The 18,227-nt window shown below is 39.9% G+C and overlaps 1 protein-coding gene across 7 annotated transcripts in view; it reads left to right on the top strand.

Moving 5' to 3' along the window:
• The first annotated feature begins 895 nt into the window (after positions 1-895).
• LOC127567011 (ETS-related transcription factor Elf-2-like) overlaps positions 896-18,227 on the top strand; it is a 105,230-nt gene continuing 87,898 nt past the window's right edge. For 2 of the 7 annotated variants that reach the window (XM_052009639.1, XM_052009629.1), the window contains exon 1: positions 1,480-1,959. The gene's annotated coding sequence lies outside the window, so the exon portion shown is untranslated. Of the gene's footprint in view, positions 1,166-1,470; positions 1,960-18,227 lie in introns of those variants that run through there. The other 5 variants (XM_052009647.1, XM_052009663.1, XM_052009655.1 and 2 more) reach the window with 5 other exon arrangements.

Consider the following 18,227-nt stretch of genomic DNA (forward strand, 5'->3'; position numbering starts at 1 on the left):
ACCAGATGTCAAACCATCAGGATTTCAGAATAGTCCGACAGCAAATTATTAAAAAAAATAAAACTGCAGATGCTAGAATCTGAAAGAAAATTAGAAATGCTGGAAGAACTCAGCCAGTCAAGCAGCATCTGTGGAAAGAGAAACCAGTTAATGTTTCGGGTCAACGACTTTTCCACTGGAAATTGCTCCCAGTTTGTAGGTGAATAAAAAAATCTGGGGGGAGTTAATGAGAACTTGGGGAGAATAAATAAAATGGGATTAGTGTAGGATGAGCATAGGTGGTTGATTGTTGGTGAGACGAAGGGCCTGTTTCCATGCTGTATCTCTCTATGACATAATTCTTCAGCCTTGGAAACATCCTGGTGGACCTCCCTTGCACTCTCTCTCTCTCTCGAGCTATGACGTTCTTCCAGAACTGTGTACACTCAAGTGCTAAAAAAGATACAGAAAATAAACTTTTTGGTGCTCCAATTGTTTTTCTCCAAGATATTCTCAGGATTAAGTTTCAGTTCTGGAAACATTCAAGTCAATCCTCAGGGTCAATTCCAATCTGTTGAATAATTCACTTTGGAGCACTCAGACCGCGCACATATTTCATTTACCTCCTTGCATGGGATCAAATACACTACCACTGTCCCCCTCCAAGAAATAATTCTGTCCGCGGCAACAATTGTGATTACCATCGTAGCCAACCAGCCCACAAATTTAAATTACATCATCTATTTCAATCCAATGAAACGGTTGGAGTAACACAAGCGTCAATTGTTGCCGCGTCGGAGGAGGGACCTCCTGTTGTCCATTTAGATTGATCTACGAAAAGCAACCCAATCCTGCTGCTTTGAATTGCAGGTTCACGGATAAATTTTAGTAGAGTGTGTGGGGTGGAAGGCTGTTTTATGAAAAAAAAAGAGCACATAAAGCGAACACCCAATTTCCCAGAGAGAGAGAAACAAAACAAGTTTTCATCAAACGGAAACAGATCTCGAAAGTGGACGTTCCAAAATAGAACGCCGGGGTCGGCAAGGTTCTAGTTAAGAACGTTAAATTAGCGATGTCGTTCTATTTTCGAACGTTGGACTGGAGCAAATCCTTCGACAGCACTGAGGGCCGATGTTGGGGTTGTGGTCTCTGAAACTGCTGCCCGTCCTACTGTTTTAACGTTAAGGTAATATTGTTGCCGATCACGAGGAAAGAAATCCGTCCCTAAACCTTGTCATCTTTTTGAACAATTAATTAGTTTATACAATCCCGTGACATCCACGAATTATATTTCTTCCTGTTGTATTTTTTAAAAAAAAGAGGTTGGGGAAGAGGTTGTAAACAAAGTTGTTCTGAAGAGGCAAATCGCTGCTTTATTTCCAGCTGATAAATGTGTTAGTTAAATAATTGTCCATTTCAAGGGAAATTGGTAACATTTCACTTAAAATCGTCGATTGGATTAATTCTGATATTTTGTTTGCAAAATTTCCGCGCCTTTTTATAATAACATTGGAAAACGACCCGCGAGAAAATCAGATGACGTTGAGTAGAATTTCGAAATGTGGTTGGTGGGTGATGCAAATCAGCTGATTGTTTTTCCCATTTCGCCTCTCAGCCAGTGGAATAATTTCTGGGAAAGGGGATTTTTTTTTGGTTGGTTTGACGTTGTGTTGCTGTGTGAGAATCTGGGAGCTGTGACCTGGATTTAGCCTATCAAGCCAGTGGAAGAGAGAGAGAGAGAGAGAGGGAGAGAAGCAGAGGGTGGGAGGACAGGCAGCATTAAGTGTGCTTCATTCTCTCTGTGTAAACCGAAACCTCAGGCTTGTCTGGGGAACTAGGGAATCGGCAACAACCCAGGCCGTGCATAGTTGAACCTTCACACGGTACGTATACAGACCCACAACCTGGAGTCACCGCAGTACAACACAACACAGCCCTTTTCCAACTGGATTTGACTCTGTTTTGAAAGCCCTGTGAGAGGTAAGAAAGCGGCTTCAGCTCGTTTCACTTACACACTCCGCACAGTTTTGGGGAATTGACCGAATGTGATCAGCTTATGTATAACTTGTTTCTACTCTAAAGTTAAGTGAACATTTCGGGCTGTTTATAGATTTGAAACATTATGAAGTTTTGTATTCGGAAGTTGCCCGGGCTTTGGTTTCGATTCAGTTGAATACTGTCTACTGAGTTTTGCTTGCAATGAGCTGTTGTAATTCGGTTTTATTTATAACCAAGGCCTAGGGAGAAAGATGATCTCCCCCACCCCTTCGGATCTTCAACCGGCGGACAACGTGGTGAAAATGAAAGTTACCACTCACACCCCCCCCCCACCCAACAACCTTTGAAAAATTTTAAACATATATTTCTGTGGGTGTATATAAATTTGTTTCGAAACCTGAATGTCAGTGCAACAGGACTTTTAAAGTTGCTGCAGTACAGTTAATATTTTAAAAGGGAAAATGACAGCCCCTTTGAAACCCGAAGAGTTTGTTATGGTGGCAGAGATTTGCCTTTCTGATCTGGCCTCCAATTTGTGAAATAGCCCTAACAGAACATTTGTAACTTCTGCCTTTTTGTCGGGCTTTGTTGTGTAGTCGTTCACTTTTAATTTGAGGTTGCTGTTTGTTTTCATTTGGGCGCATTGTAAATAATGCACAATTGCCTACTAGAACGGGATCGAGCAACTGATTTTTGGAATGCTTTCTATGGTAAATGATGGAACAGATCTAGAAGGAATGCTATTAAGCAGACCACTCCTGAAAAACCAGTAAATCTAGTATGTTCCTAATTTTATTTAAAGGGAAGAAATGAGGTTATTTTTAGAATGGCATTCAATATATTTAAAAAATTTTAAAATGTAATTGTTGGAGTTTCTGAGCTTGGCTGCGCTGTTCTAATCCAACGGTAGGGATATACTTTAGCTATTGAATGCTAATATTGTTTATACCTAAGTCAATCATCTTGGTGTATTAAGAGTATTTTAGTGTTTTATTGGAAACTAATGTTGGAGTATGATTGGCTCAGTGACGTGCTACAACGAGGCTATGGAAAATAATGCATGTCTATGTTATGTTTTTAAACATCCAGTTGATTGCAATGTAGTCAGATGTATTCTGAAACCAGTTCAATGAAATATTTAGTGCTGGAAGCTTTTATGAGCTCAAGTAAGTTTCTTTGAAACAGAAATCAAAGCAATTATGAGTTGTTCTGTCAAGCAACAGCATTTAATTCCCAACACTAGATAAGGTCAGTTGCAGATTAACTGAAAGGGTTCAAGAAAGAAAGACCGTACTGATCTTTCTTTGGCTTCCACCCATCAGATATGTTGTGCAATTTATGTACAATAACTGCAGTATTCACATCTTAATACAGAACTGACTTAAAATGATCTTAACAGGCATCTTCTTAACATTGTATTCTTTGCATCCCAAAGAAATATAAAGGTTGTATTTACATAGCTTTTTTTATTAGATTGCTTGAGGATTGCAACACATACGATTAACTTTTTTGGAGTGTGGTGCATTGTGTAAAGGTTAATTTCAAATCTGAGACTGGTTATCAAAGATATTAAAGGGTACTTGTATTTTGTTAAGATGGGACACTGTTTTATTCCACAAATGCTGTAAAACCAACTAATGTTATATTAGTTTTGGCCAAGGAAAGTGTATTGGGAGAGTTGTTTGCTCATTGAAAGTATCAGACATGATATTTGAATGCTTGCTTGAATATCCAAAATAGACTGGATAGAGAAATGGGGGGCTATGTGGGACAGAAGGGTTAGATAGATCTTAGAGCAGGTTAAAATGTCAGCACGACGTTGTGGGCCGAAGGGCCTGTACTGTGCTGTAATGTTCTACTGTTTGAATCCATTGGTTCTGAAGCTCCATTCAGGTGGAGCAAGTGGTGTAGTAAAATAGAGATAGAAGAGACTGCAAATTGCTGGAATCTGGGTTTTGTTGTTGGATGTTAAATGGTTGTTTGGTTAAAATTGTTTATCTTCACTGTCAATACTTCAGTTTCATTTTATACGAGGTCTGAAAAGACTTGGGAGAGGGTGTGGATTGGTGAGGGATTACTTTGGGGGTGGGTCCATGTTATCATTGAAGTATTCTAAGTATGTACAGAAATAAACAAAAGACTGATTGAACATTATTATTTGATATCTAGATTGATCAGGAAGGCTATAGCTATACAAAGCTGTATGTGATCTCACTCAGAATATTGTGAGCAGATTTGGGCTCCATATCTTGGGTGCAAAAGCAAAATGCTGCTGATACTGGAAATCTGAGATAAAAACACAAAGTCAGAAACATTTAAGTTGAGCAGCATCTGCAGAGAGCAAAATATATCTAATATGTTGATTCAATTACCTTTTTATCTGGAAGGATGTATTGACCTTGGAAGTGCAATGCACATTGATAAGCATGTCTCCAAGGGGTTAAGTTACGAAGAGAGAATGCAGAATTTGGGTAGAAGCAAACCATTTCTCTTGTTCATGGACTGAGGAATATGCTACAAATTAGAGCCAGACTTTTCAGCATAGAAATAAGGCAGATGTTGATAGAGATTTTGTAACTCTTTCTTAACTGTCAACTGATAGTAGGTCAGTTAGCTTTTTTGTTATTAAAGGCAATGAGGTGTATGGAGTAAAGATGGGTTTGTGCAATTAAGCCACAGATCGTTCTGTGTTTAATCCCACTGAATGGAAGAACAGGCTTGAGAAGCGGAAGGGTGTACTTCTGTTCTTATGCTTTTGCCTATGTCTCATCAGATAATTTTTTTTAATATAAAGATCCACTGAACTAAGGTAAAAGCTATTATTGGTTTCAAAGTAGGACCACTTGTACTGGTTACAATTTTTTTTGAAGTAGTACATTCACACTGCAGAATGTATATCTGGTGTAGTCCTATGCAATTGGTATTGGCAGATTGTTCTCAAGGAAATGCTCTCAATAACTGCAAGGTGGAAATTGTCTTGGCATTCATTATAGAGTAAAATATTAATGTTAAAGATGTTTGAACCGTTAAGTGGCTATGACAGAGATGTTGCTTTGGAGTTGTTTTGATTGCATCCTTCAATCTATGCAGGGTACACAAGAAGATGAGAAAGTAGGAGCAGGAGTTGGTCACTTGGTTCATCAAGCCTGCCGCACATCAAGCCTGCTGCACCATCCACTATGATGATGACGGATGTGCCCCAAGCCTCAACTCCTCTTCTGTCCCAGTTCCCAGCAGCCCTGAATTGCCCATTTGTATTTAGGTTTCTGAGTTGTTTGTGAAGTGTGACTTAACAAATATGTTGGGAATATATTGGTAAAACTGCATAGGCATGGACTTCTGTAATCCCTTTCATTAGTTCCAGAAGCTTGAATTAGACACTGTGTGTCAATACAGAAATAGTTTGCAGAACTTAGTCGACAATTGTGCGTTTTGGCCCATTGTAGAAAACCCATAAGGTCTGTGGTGAGAATAAGGTCTGTGGAACCTCAATATATTTTGGTGGAGGGGGGGGGAGTACTCAAAATTCTGGGTATTTTGCCAATAATTAATAATGAACAATCTGGTGAAGGATATTACTTCATGATTTATTGTAGCTTATGTCAGTAGGATCCTTCCTCTTACTTTGTAGTTTGGAGACTAGGTGCAGTTGCTGATGTGCTTGGCGGAGCTGAGAGACCAACTATGGATTGGAGTGTATAGATGTGGTGATGGTTTAGCTGCTGATCCTGTAAGAATAAGGCTTTGTTCTCCAGATAGATTGTCCAATCCAAGTTGTGTGATTTTTAAATTCCGTATTTTTTTGTAAATTGTATTCGGATATCTGGGTAAAAATTAAATTGGAAATTTTGTGATCCAGTCGTCAGAAGGAAGAAATGCAGCCACTTTTTAAATGTTGTTTATTTGTGTGGATTTTGTGGGTCTGCATATTTTTTTCTCTCCCAAAGGGAGTGATTTTGTAGTTGATAAGAAATGCTGATTGTGGAATGACTTTTCATTTTTGGCACCTGGTGCCAGCAGCTAAGTGATAGTCACTCTTCAAGTCCGCTCTCTGTGTTTGTCTAATTTGACCTAATTTGAGAATTGTGACCTTTTCCTTTTTCATTGAAAAGCCCTCCAAAGGTGGCTGATTTATTGGTGGGATACAGCCCACTTGGCCCATGTTTGGATTCACAACCCAGTTCAGGTTATGACTGGCGGAGAGAAAAATCTACTAAATCGGCATATCATATCTACTGGATTTGAAGCCAATTTTTCAGAGGGCTCTGTACAATCTACTATAATTTCCAATGACTTGTAAGATTTAAATACCTACTATGGGCCTTGCAGATGGAAACTTGAGGCTTGATGCATACAGAGTATATTTTGGATGGGGCAAATTTTGGTCATGACATCAGCAGAAAGAAGTGGGCACACAGTAAACAACATCTGTTTGATATTTGAAGAAAATCATGTCATGTGACTTTCCCATGTTCTTAGAGCTAATCATAGTAGTGCATAATGGGAGGGTTTTATTTGCAGCATTCTGCTAAAATTCCTGTAAAACTCTGTAGGTTTAGGGGAAGTGTTGTTCTTAATACCATTTGAAACCCAAGTATGCAAAAGAATTGTAAAGAAATGTGATGGTCTGTTCCAGATTATTCAGTAGGCTGGACTAGGCTAATCCACATTATTGCATGGTTGATCAGGAATTAAATTTAAGTGCAGGTGGTAAATTGTACTGGGGAGTGGTTTACACTCCATTCCCTGCTGCCTGTCCGTGGGTGGTTCCTGTATGTCACCTATAGTTGTATAAAGGCTGTGAAAGTGTTGAGGTTTTTTTATCCCAGTTTAACACCATTTGTTAATTTCCGCTTATTGTTTATTCATGGCATTTGGATGTCAAAGACTAAATTAGCATTTATTGACTATGTTTAACTACTCTTGAGAAGTAAGCTGCCTCCTCGAATTGCTGTAGCCTCTAAGGTGAAGGTACTCCCACAGTGATTTTGGATTGGGAGCTCCAGTATTTAGACCTAAAAACAAAATGAAAGAATGGCAAATCAGAATAGTGAGTGACTTGTCTTTCCAAGTACCTGCTGCTGCCCTTGCCATTCTTGGAGTAGAAGGGTTAAATTTTCAAGGTGTTGTTGAAAAAAAACTTAAATGAGTTGCTGAAATGTACTTTGTAGAGGAGATGTGCTGTGCTTGCCTTTGGTGGTGGACAGAGTGAATACTGAAGTACTGGATGGGTTGTCAATCAAGCAGGCTGCTTTGTTTTGGATCATGTTAACTACTTGAGAGTTAATGGAGCCACTGGAGAGTAATCCCTTGATTTTCATTGACCTCAGTTTTAGTGGGGCTTCTATATGCCATTCAAATGTTGCCTTGATCTATTGGGCAGTCACTCTCAACTTGTTTCATGGAAATAAAACTGAATTCCAGTGTTTGGACCAAGACCGATGAGGTTGCAGCTGAATGATCCTGGCAAAACCCATGTAAAAGTAACTGTGAATGTAAGGGTTAATGTTGTTCAGCTTGTTGTGGCCTAACCACGGTGTGACTATAGTAGAGATGCATGATGTCCAGGTGTCTTGTGTAAATCAAAGAAGAAGTTAGTTAAAGGGGTATCCTGTCCTCGCGATAAGCGGTTATCCTTGGAGCCTGGAGCTGTCTGTGACTTCAGATTGTAACATGATGAACTGCTGCTGAGTTACAGAGTGCTTAAAGATAAGAAAGTAACGGATATGAGCAAAGAGTAGATCATTATAATTAAGCAAAAAAATAAATCGTTAGGATAGCTTGGTATGTGGAACTTAGCATGTAGGCTTCTTTGCTTTAAGTATAAAAGAGAGACCCTGGGATGTGAATCTTTGAGTGAGTCTAATACAGAGCTCGGGTTACACTGTTTATTCTTTCTCTGTATCCCTCACTCCCGCTAGCGTTAAACTAATAAAGCATTAATTCTAAGTTCCTTGGTTCTGCTGTTGTTTGCTTTACTACAGTGCGGGTCGACTTTCACACCCAAGCCGATCTTTAGTGGCCAGGTGATATGTAGTAATGGCTGCTTGATTGCATTGTCAACAAAGCTTCCATCACTGACTGAAAGTAGACTGATGTCGTAACAACTGGCCAGATTCATTTTGTTCTGTTTTTGTAAATGGGACATGGCTTAAACTTTTTCCATTCCTGACTTAACTATTAGAGCATAGAACACTACAGCACAGTACAGGCCCTTTGGCCCACAATGTTGTGCCGACATTTTATCCTGCTCTAAGATCCATCTATCCCTTCCCTCCTACAGAGCCCCCTATTTTTCTATCATTCATGTGTCTATCTAGGCGTCTCTTAAATGTCCCTAATGTATCTGCCCCCACAACCTCTGCAGGCAGTGCGTTCCACGCACCCACCACTCTGTGTGTAAAACAAAAACTTACCCCTGACATCCCGCTTATACCTTCCTCCAATCACCTTAAAACTATGTCCCCTTGTGTTAGCCATTGTCGCACTATTGCAATAAATATAACCGTGTGCGGTATTGATAAACCAATTGCCGTAACCTGCACAAAGCACTGAGTTGGGCCAGCACAATGTGGTCCAACCTGACCTGAACCCGAATGTTTTATCAGAATGTACATCTGACTTGACCAGAACTTCTTGTCCCCACCAATGAGTTTGACTCTTTAAGTACTTTTTAAAGAGTCCACTCAGTTTGTCAGCAATTAGGGATGTACATTAAATGCTGGCCTTGGTAGCAGCACCGAGATATTGAAAAGAAAGAATATACAAAAAATATAATCAGGTCAGATTGTGGTCTGGGCAGGTAACCAGGCTATCATTCTCAAGGAGATGCTGCTTGGAGTGACCATGGATAATGAGGTTTTGCTATCATCAATTTCATTTTGAGAATTATGTTCAAAAGAGTAAATGAATTTTATTTTTGATCTGTTATTTTTGGTTCTTCCACTGATTTATTGTTCCCTGTATATTTTCCAGAACAAAACTTGTTGGAATTGGTGGGGTGGGGGCAGGGATTGGAGGGAAGATTTGTAAATTCAGAGATTTGTGTGATGGTGGGGTGGGGGGGGGGGGGATCTGTGGTACTTTGAATGGACTTGCGACAAAACTCAAAGTACCAAGAGTTGTAGAATTATATGCACTTTGCTGCTTTATTAGAAGTGTGTGATTGAACCTAACTGAACCATATACATAGTAAGTAAATAGCATTAAAGAACAGAACCAAAGAAATGTTCTGTAGCAGTGATCTTGGGAACTAGCTTTAAAGCTTAAGCTGTGTTCTAATGTTCATGTTAGAACTGTGCTTCATTTGATCTCTTTAGCAGAGAGCAGATCAAGGCCAGAGCTGCAATGTATTCCACTGGAGTCATGGCAATGTGTTCTATTTTGTAATTTTTTTTTCATTGTATGAAACAGAAAAGGCTGAATTGATCTCTAGTCTCCAATTCTGTGGCCATAAGGTATTCATTGCTTGTGCAAACTGAAGCCTTCATTCCTTTATAACACATGGCTGATGCTGCAGGAGGAGTAATTGTTTTAAACTCTAAAGAATTGTATTATCTTTCATTAGATAGTGACTGTCCTGATCTCTAAAGAGGAGCCTTTGCTCTGGGGAGGGGGGTGGAATTCTTTAGAAATCCTATATTATTTTGACTTGGCTAAAATGAAGAATGCACATATAATTTTGAAATGCATTCCAGATCGTAGTGAATAAGATTATGCTTCAGAAATGGAGTTCTGAACTCAAAGCCATTCCTTTGAGTCAGTGTCGGTGCATTCTGGAATTTGGATTTGGCTTGCTCGTTCACTTTATTGTAGCCAGGAGGATTGGAGAGTTTTTGTATTGAACCCCTCAAATTCAAGATTGTCTTCTTCCCACCCCCACAGTCCACACCATTCTTAGTTGCCATAAATTGAACTTTAATATTTGAATATAGGCATAAACAGCCATAACAGATCAGTCCACTGTTACACCAGCAATGCTCAATGTAATAGTGTGGGTGACTGGGAATACAAATACAGATAATTGTGTTTCTGAATGTTACAAATTTCTGAATTTTTTTAAACAAATATTAATAGAACCGTAGAACAGTACAGCACAATACAGGCCCTTCGGCCCACCATGTTGTGCCGACCTTTAAACCACGCCCAAGACTATCTAACCCCCTTCCTCCCACATATCCCTCTATTTTAAATTCCTCCATATGCTTATCTAACAATCTCTTGTTAGATAATCTAACAAATTCCCCTCCTGAGTGAGACTAGTCCCAGTTACCAGTATCCAGCTGGATTTCTGACTTGCTTTTCTAACCTAAAATGGACATTTTTATTACTGCAGTGTTAATATGAAGATGGCATTAGGCCAGCTTGTGTGGGCCATGCATTTCACCCAGTTCCTGTTCCCTTCAGAAAATCCAGCTGACAGACTTAAGGAGACAGTGGATTTACACTGCAGAGTTTATGGTGAAGTTTACATTTCTCACCAGGGAATAACCTGTTGGTATTTGTTACAAAGTAAGTTGAGACATTTTGAGATTGTAAAAGGTGCTATAGAAATGCAAGGCTTTCTTTCCAGCACTGAATTCTGGAGCAAGCCTTGGCTTAGTGATACACCTCCCATCTGAGTTTGAAGGTTGATGCCCCACTCTGGGCATTCTGGAAGAATGACGATCCATATTCTAGTTCTGAATTCTTAGTTGACATCCAGCAGGATACTCCCCCAGTGGTTGTCCCTCCCCAGTGGTTGTCTCTTACCCCCATCTCACATTGACGTCATATGAGTTGGAGGAGACCTTAAAAGGCAAGAGGCTTTAACTCTATAGCTGATATACAGATGCTATGGAAGACCAGTTTATGTTGTGGTTCATCCATAGCTTCGTGCAATGGGTTCCATTTGAAGATTAGATAAATGGCAGGCACGGTAGTGTAGAGGTTAGTGTAATGCTATTACAGCGCCAGCGACCCGGGTTCAATTCCAGCCGCTGTCTGTAAGGAGTTTGTACGTTCGTTCTCCCCATGTCTGCGTGTGTTTCCTCCGGGTGCTCCAGTTTCCTCCCACGTTCCAAAGACGTATGGGTTAGGAAGTTGCGGGTATACTATGTTGGCGCCGGAAGCATGGTGATACTTGCAGGCTGCCCCCAGAACACTCTACGCAAAGGATGTATTTCACTGTGTTTCAATGTACGTGTGACTTATAAAGATATCTTAGTACAAATTGTTAAGAGAGGTTGATATGCTAGAATGGGCCAAGATTTAAACTGCAAAACAAACTGGAGATTAGAAACTGCTTTTTGTATCTAACCTGGACAAGATATAATAGCCACACTGTGGGAGAAATCCCCCAATTATATTGGCTGGATTTAGTACCACATACTTTAGATGTAGAGTTGTTCAATAGAAAAGCAAACCACCCACCTTCCCACCATCCCTAGCCACAGAACAGCAGAGAGAGATGAAGTGATGTTTATCTCTTGGTTTATGACCCAGATGCATTTTGAACTAAAACCTAAAGGGCTGGTGGTATATTTCTTCCTCTTGGTACAGGCAAGGATTGGACACCAGGAAACTTCATTCCTTCAGCCATTAAAATACAAAGGTTGAAATTTACACACCTGCTAAATCCTGTAGCAGGATTTGATATTCATAAGCACTCCAATCTTTTATGTGCATGTGATATGAATGCTCATATTTGCTTGGCACATGGAGTCGATCTTTTCATATGTTAAATATGACAATAAATAGACAACTGTTTTTATTTTGATTAGGTTCTTTATTTTCTTGACTACTGAAGCGGTTATGGAAATTGGAAATAATTAGAAGCATTTTGAGTTGTGCCTATCTGCATTGTGCGAGTGGAGTACACCAAAGAAGTTTTCTATTAGAATCTGTTTTGGAGTAGCCACACCTATGGCTTGTCAGAAATTCTGTTGCACTGTGGCTAATTGAGATGACAGGAGGAAAATTGAGAGGGTGTGTAAATGGGCCGCTGATCAGAGAATTGCCATTTTGATCTGTTCTGTTGTTAAGCATGGCATTTTATGCCCAGAGCAATAATATCTCAGCTAACACATAGACGATCATGGTACCAGTGTCAAATGGGTACCTACAGGACTAGACAAAACTAAAACTGTGAGGTTAATTCTAGCACAGTGATGTGCACATTCTTGGGATAAGGAAACCCCTCTCATGATAAGTATTGTTGCTTTGGCCAAGAAGCTCAGCCTTTGGTCTTAATTGCTGCATGGCTGATGTATAGTTGTCTTGCCTTGTCTATATTTGTAGCATGCTGGTGATGAGTGCAGTAGTGTCAGCTGCTTGAGTGGGAGGTGGATAAGGTCTGGATCAGCAGGTCCCTGTGTCTCCCATCACTTCACTGGCAATCTTTACAGAGTGTATTTTCCCCAGCCCCTCACCTTCCCATGATCATTGAGAACGGTGCAAGAAGGATTGTTTCCTTCGTATGATTAGCTGGATTTGCATATAAATTTAGGGATTTGTCAAAAATATATAGGTTTGTTTTGTAGAAAAGTAGCTGCTAAAATCTGCTTAGAGTGCACTTTTGATAAGCACTTTTCCAAATTGCTGAGGTTTGCATGGATCAGAGTTTTAACATGGCAAGGTTACAGGTTGGACGAGACGGTTGGAAATGACGTACTTGGGTTGCGGCTTGTGTTGATGCATTCTGGAAACAAGGTATTTGTACCAATCATACTGGAATTCTGAAACTCCAGATAAAATATTACAAGAGGTATAGTAAATATAGAACCTTTTTAAAATTGAGTGTAATCTGCCGCCTGAACATCAAATTGAACATATTGGTGAGCTGGAGAAAATCTAGATATAAGTGCTGCAGAACAGTAGAATTGTTTTAATGATATTCTCATTAAAACTGAAGCTAAATACTATCAATTAAACATATTAATTCATATTTCACAAACTGTATAGAATACAAAGCCTAGACACATTGCAAAATTTTGGCTCCAGCAGTAATAAAGTTGTGAGAACTGTTTCATTTCTCCTGCCTTTCATTCTGTGAGAACATGTCTGTGTTGTATGCAAGACTGGGATCTTGCTGTTGGGCCTTTGTTAATACAACTTGAAATTGAAACCACAATGCTGGAAGAAGTTAGTGGGTCAAGCAGCACCTGTGGAGGCAAAAGGTGTATATTGATGTTACAGGCAAGATTCTTCATAACATTCAGGACTGAGAGGGAAGATAAGCATTCCGAGGGAGTGGTGGGCAAGAGATTGATAGGTGGAACCAGAAAAGGCGGGGGGGGGGGGGGGGGGGGGGGGGATGATGGGCAGGAGGGGATAGGAAAGGTGAACGAAGGGAGAAGAAACCTTGGTGGACAGGTGACTGTATGTGTGGGAGGAGAACACGGTGTGGGGGTTCCCTGGAATTGGAAAATTCATTGTTCTTACCATTGATTTGTAACTGATTTGAAGGCGGTACACACATAGTCTGTTTGATTTACCCCTGCTCTTTAAATCAATTCAGAGCTCTGATCTTTTTTTTTAAACCCTTGGTTCCATTTAGGCCCAAAAGATTCTTAAAGCAGGAAAAATGTGTCAAGGGTTAACCTCCCCTCCCTTCTTAGATATGTCAAGGTTTGTGGTTATTGCTTGTTCTTGATACCTTTTGGTCTATGACTCATAGCTGTTTTCCTAGGCACAGTTGGCAGGTTATTGAGTCTGATGACAAACCAAGGCTGATGTTGTATTTATCTACTGTTTCCCACACATGCACACGAGTTTGCAGAAATTAATCAAGAATGAGAATTCTATGCTTTTTTTTTGGAAGCTTTCCAAATGAGACCAGGGATCATGGTACAGCTCTGCAGTTGCCTGTTTCTATGGTTGTATCACAACTCATTGTTCTTTATCATTTTGTTGAGTCATTTCTCTTGGCTGTTTTTCAGATCACAGGGATTACTGTAAATTGCTTGTCATGAGGAGCTATTGTGTTTACTCTTGTTCACTGTTATACTACATTGTATGGTGTAAAATGTGGAACTTTTGTACCAAGTGATTGTAACACAGCCATTTCTAAAATAGTATATTCTAAAGTGAGCTGACACTGGTAAATTCTGATGAAAAGTCATCAACCTGAAACTGACTGTTTCTCTCCCCACAGATGTTGCCTGACCTCCTGAGCATCTCCAACATATTTTATTTTCATTTGTGAATCTGGTGTAATTGTGAGGAAATGTACTGGAGCTTGTGGAGATCTGAGGAGAATTCTTTGAGCTATTTCTTCCACAGGGAAACATTTCTTGTGTCAATGACAGTAAAGAAGGTGAGACAGATATAAACCGGATGCACAGTGGTCCTGATGCAGGGTTTTCCTTTCTTCCCATAGATGCTGCTTGACCTGCTGAGTTTCTCCAGCAGATTATTTGTTGCTCAATAAACTGGATGCATTTGTTTACTAAAGGTGTTAAGATGACTATTTTAAATTTTTGTGGTGACCTTTGATCAGAATTACATTATGCAAGTATTGCTTTGTGAGATTAAGAAGGTGGACTGGAGCCCACAATGGGGCAAGAGAAGTCGAAACAACTCATTTGCTCATCTTCTGCATTTATTTTTGCTTTAATATCTGGGTCATTTGACATTTTATTCACAAGTATGTCATTGAGTTCTTCTAACCATAATGTGGCATGATAATGTAAGGGACTTGATTTGCTGGTCCTAGTGTAGTATGATATGTAATCTGATCTCAGGATGTACATTTGTCTGAATAATATTGTTATAACAACAGCTTGTATTAATAGACCAATAGTCTATGAATGCCTTTTAAGCTGTTTTGTCAATCCAAAGAAGTGGTAACTATTAGATTGGTCAAAACTTAATTTTAAGGAGGGGCTTAAACCAGATTGGAGAGGGGAAGCAATTCATTTTGGGAATTGCGGAATACAGTAGTTGAATAGATAAAGGCATCTGGCTGTCAAACGTGGTACAGAAGGCCAGGTCAGAGGAATAAGGATGTTAAGGGATGAGGGGATATTGGGCTTCAGACTGAGTTTACAAAGGGATTTAAATATGAAGGTGAGAATTTAACACCAAGTATTGGGAGTGAGTATTTCAGAAGAGGTGAAGAGGAATTTCAGGCAGGGTAGGATGTGGGTAGTAGAGTTTTTGATGACCTGGTTGATGGAGAATGGGGAGTCGGCCAGGAAAGTATTGGAATAGTGGAGAAACAAAGGACTGCAGATGCTGGAATCTAGATGAAAAACACGATGATGCTGGAGGAACTCAGCAGGCCAGGCAGCATCCATGCGAATAGTAGAGTCTGGAGATGATAATTTTGGATGAGCAAATCAACAGCAGATGAGTTGAGGTAAGCTGAGACAGCGTTAGGGAGGTGGAATTAGGCACAGTTCGATGGAAAGGTTACGGAATGTGATGTTCATTTCTGGTCAGATGAGCTACCAAGGTTTGGCTGAACACTGATGAGGGGAATTGATTCTTTAGCAATGGTGTGGTGTTTGTGATAGAACTGAAAATGATGGCTTTTGTCTTCCTGGTGTTTGTGTGCCTCTGTGAAATTGGATGTTAGGGCAAGCAGGCTGGCAAAGAAGGGAGTGAAGTGGTCAAGACAGAGGAAGGGAAGTTGCTACTGGATGTCATCAGCACACATGAAAGTGGACCCTGAATTATTGGGTAATGTTGCTATAGGCCAGAGTGTAGTTTAGGGGGCAAGGCTGTATTCTTGAAGCTTCTTTTGTTTTAGAAGCTTGGATAATACTTGGACAGGCAAGGGATGAGTTGAGTGTAGATAGTCTCAGTGCTGTATAATGGAAAGAGGCCTTTTACAAGCATGGTGTAAATGACCTTTTCAAAATTGGAGGGAATGGATAATGCAACACACTGAGAATCTCTGTGAGTTTGGATAAGGCAGTTTTTTTTTAGCTGGAGAAGGTTTGGAAACTTGAGAAATCTAAGCAGAGTTGCTTGAAAGATGATCATGGAGTGATGCTGTGTATTGGAGGCAAGGTTGTTAGAGGACAGAAGTATGCAAGGACACAAGGGTTAAGGGTGTTTTTTTTAAAACTTAAGGACCTCGTTGATTATGGCAATTTTGAAATGGAGAAGAACAACTTGCAAAGTCACCTGGCATTAGTTGGTTTGAAAACTATATATTGTGCAACTGAATTGCTTCATGGAGCCAATGCCTTTCAAATATTTTTAGCACAGTCCGTATAAATAGTGCAATTTCACTTTGTTTTTAAAAAAAGCAGTACAGAAGAACCCAGTGATCTTGTTCTCGGAATCCCGAGGGATCTCTAATGAACAGTTGAGCTGGAAATGTAAACAGAGTTGTTGTCCTGATGGTATTTCTAAGACTGTACTGTGAAGAAGTCCAACGGTGCCTGTTGTGATGTGGTTTACTTAAGGGTGTGTACAGAGCAAGTTCTCTAAATATAACTGATATGGAAGTACTGCAGTGAGCTGGGGAAGGAGTCATGTGCCATGAGAGGAAGGTTTGAGCGGCAGCTATGATTAATTGTGGCAGTAGTTGTATGACATGGCAATAGCTGTAACCAGGCTAAAAATAGTGTGTTGATGTGGATCATTTGGCTGCATTTTCCTACTCTGACATGACAGTTGGCTAAAGAGGATCAGCTTCTGTGTTTGGGGTTTGCTGCCTGTTTCCACAGTTCCATGCCGAAATCACTTCAGATCTTGAGGTTTTTAAAAATATGATTGGACTCTCATTTGTTGGTCGGTAGTGAATTCGGCAGGTAGGATGAGAAAGAAGTAATAATTTGCTTTCATTCTGAGTATGGGTTTGAAAAAAGGCATATTCTTGGATCCTGTTTTGGAATAGAGATTCTTAATTTTTAAATTTAGGTTTAGTTTTGTAGTAAGGCCCAAAGTGGGTTTCTTCGGTCTTTGCTTTTCAACTGGATTCACCCTTGAACACACTGGGTCTTCTCAGAATTCACCTGGGTCATTGTTACCAGCTGGAGTTCACCCCTTTCATGTTTTCTTTCCTTTTGTCTCTGCCTTAGTAGCCTGTTAGCCCAGAGACAGTAAAGTATCATTGGGTCTGACAGTTTGATTTTTTTTCTATCCTCCTACCTGTGGGCATCTGCAATTGCAATTCCCTCTATATAATCATTTAAAATAAAAATACTATTTGTTTTAAACAAATGTGTACAGGTTTTGAACAGCAAAAGTATTTGAGTATTTGCTAACGTGAACTAATGGGTTGTAAGAGTTTTTCAATCAGGCTAACTGGTCCATAATTACTGGTTTTCCCATTTTGCATTCTTAAACAAGGGTCATACTTTGGATACTTTGCTACCATATGATGTAACTGACTCTTAAGGATTGAAAATCTGTGGCCAAATCCTCTGCCTTCTGTTCTTGATTTTTCCACGGGGAGCAAACTTGTCCTTGAGTATCACCAGAATCTTTTTCTTTCTACAATTAGCTCTAACTTGTTACATGTTCTTCTCTAGGATATCCTTCCGTGATCTCAATTCCACTGTCATTTAAAGAAAAAACAGTGAAATATTTGTTTTTCATGTTAGGTTTTACCTTTTTAGGCTCCTTTTCTCCAACATGAAAGGCTCTACCTGTTGAACTTTCAGTATGATAATAAAAGCCCTTTCAAATTCTCTGCAAGTTTTTGTTTCATAAACAAAACCTACTGGCATCTTCCTTTGGTTTTATGAACTCTCACCCTCCGACTGCACAAGCCAGAGGGGAGGGAGACAGGACTCTGCAGATGCTGGAATCTGGACCGAGAAAACAAATTGCTGGAGGAACTCAGTGGGTTGAGCAGCATCTGTGGGAGGGGCAGCGGGAGGGAATAGTTGACGTTTCAGTCCTGATGCAGGGTCTTGACCCAAAATGTCGACAACCAGTGCCCAAGCTGCTGAGTTCCTCCAGGAGTTTGTTTTTTTTTGACTCCGTAAGCAAAATATTTCCAGACTCAAAAGTAAGGCAACAAACAATTTTTTGCAAGTAAAATTTTAGATCCTTCTCTGGTTACGACCACGTACTCCTGGCAGAGTTTATTTTGGGACTGGCATTTTTTTGAGATTAGTTGCAACTAGGAACAAAAATAAGCATTTTGTTTAAAAGAAAATCCCTGACATATAATAAAGGCATTTGCCTAGTTTTTTTTCCAGCATTAATGTCGTTGCTGCACAGTTATTTCTTATGAAAGAGTTAAACTGTGTCTTCAGCAAATGCTAGTCTGGAACCAAGTGAGAGGACACTGTTGCCAACGTGGGTGT

Source organism: Pristis pectinata, chromosome 2, assembly GCF_009764475.1.
Source record: "Pristis pectinata isolate sPriPec2 chromosome 2, sPriPec2.1.pri, whole genome shotgun sequence".
Lineage (NCBI taxonomy): Eukaryota > Metazoa > Chordata > Chondrichthyes > Rhinopristiformes > Pristidae > Pristis > Pristis pectinata.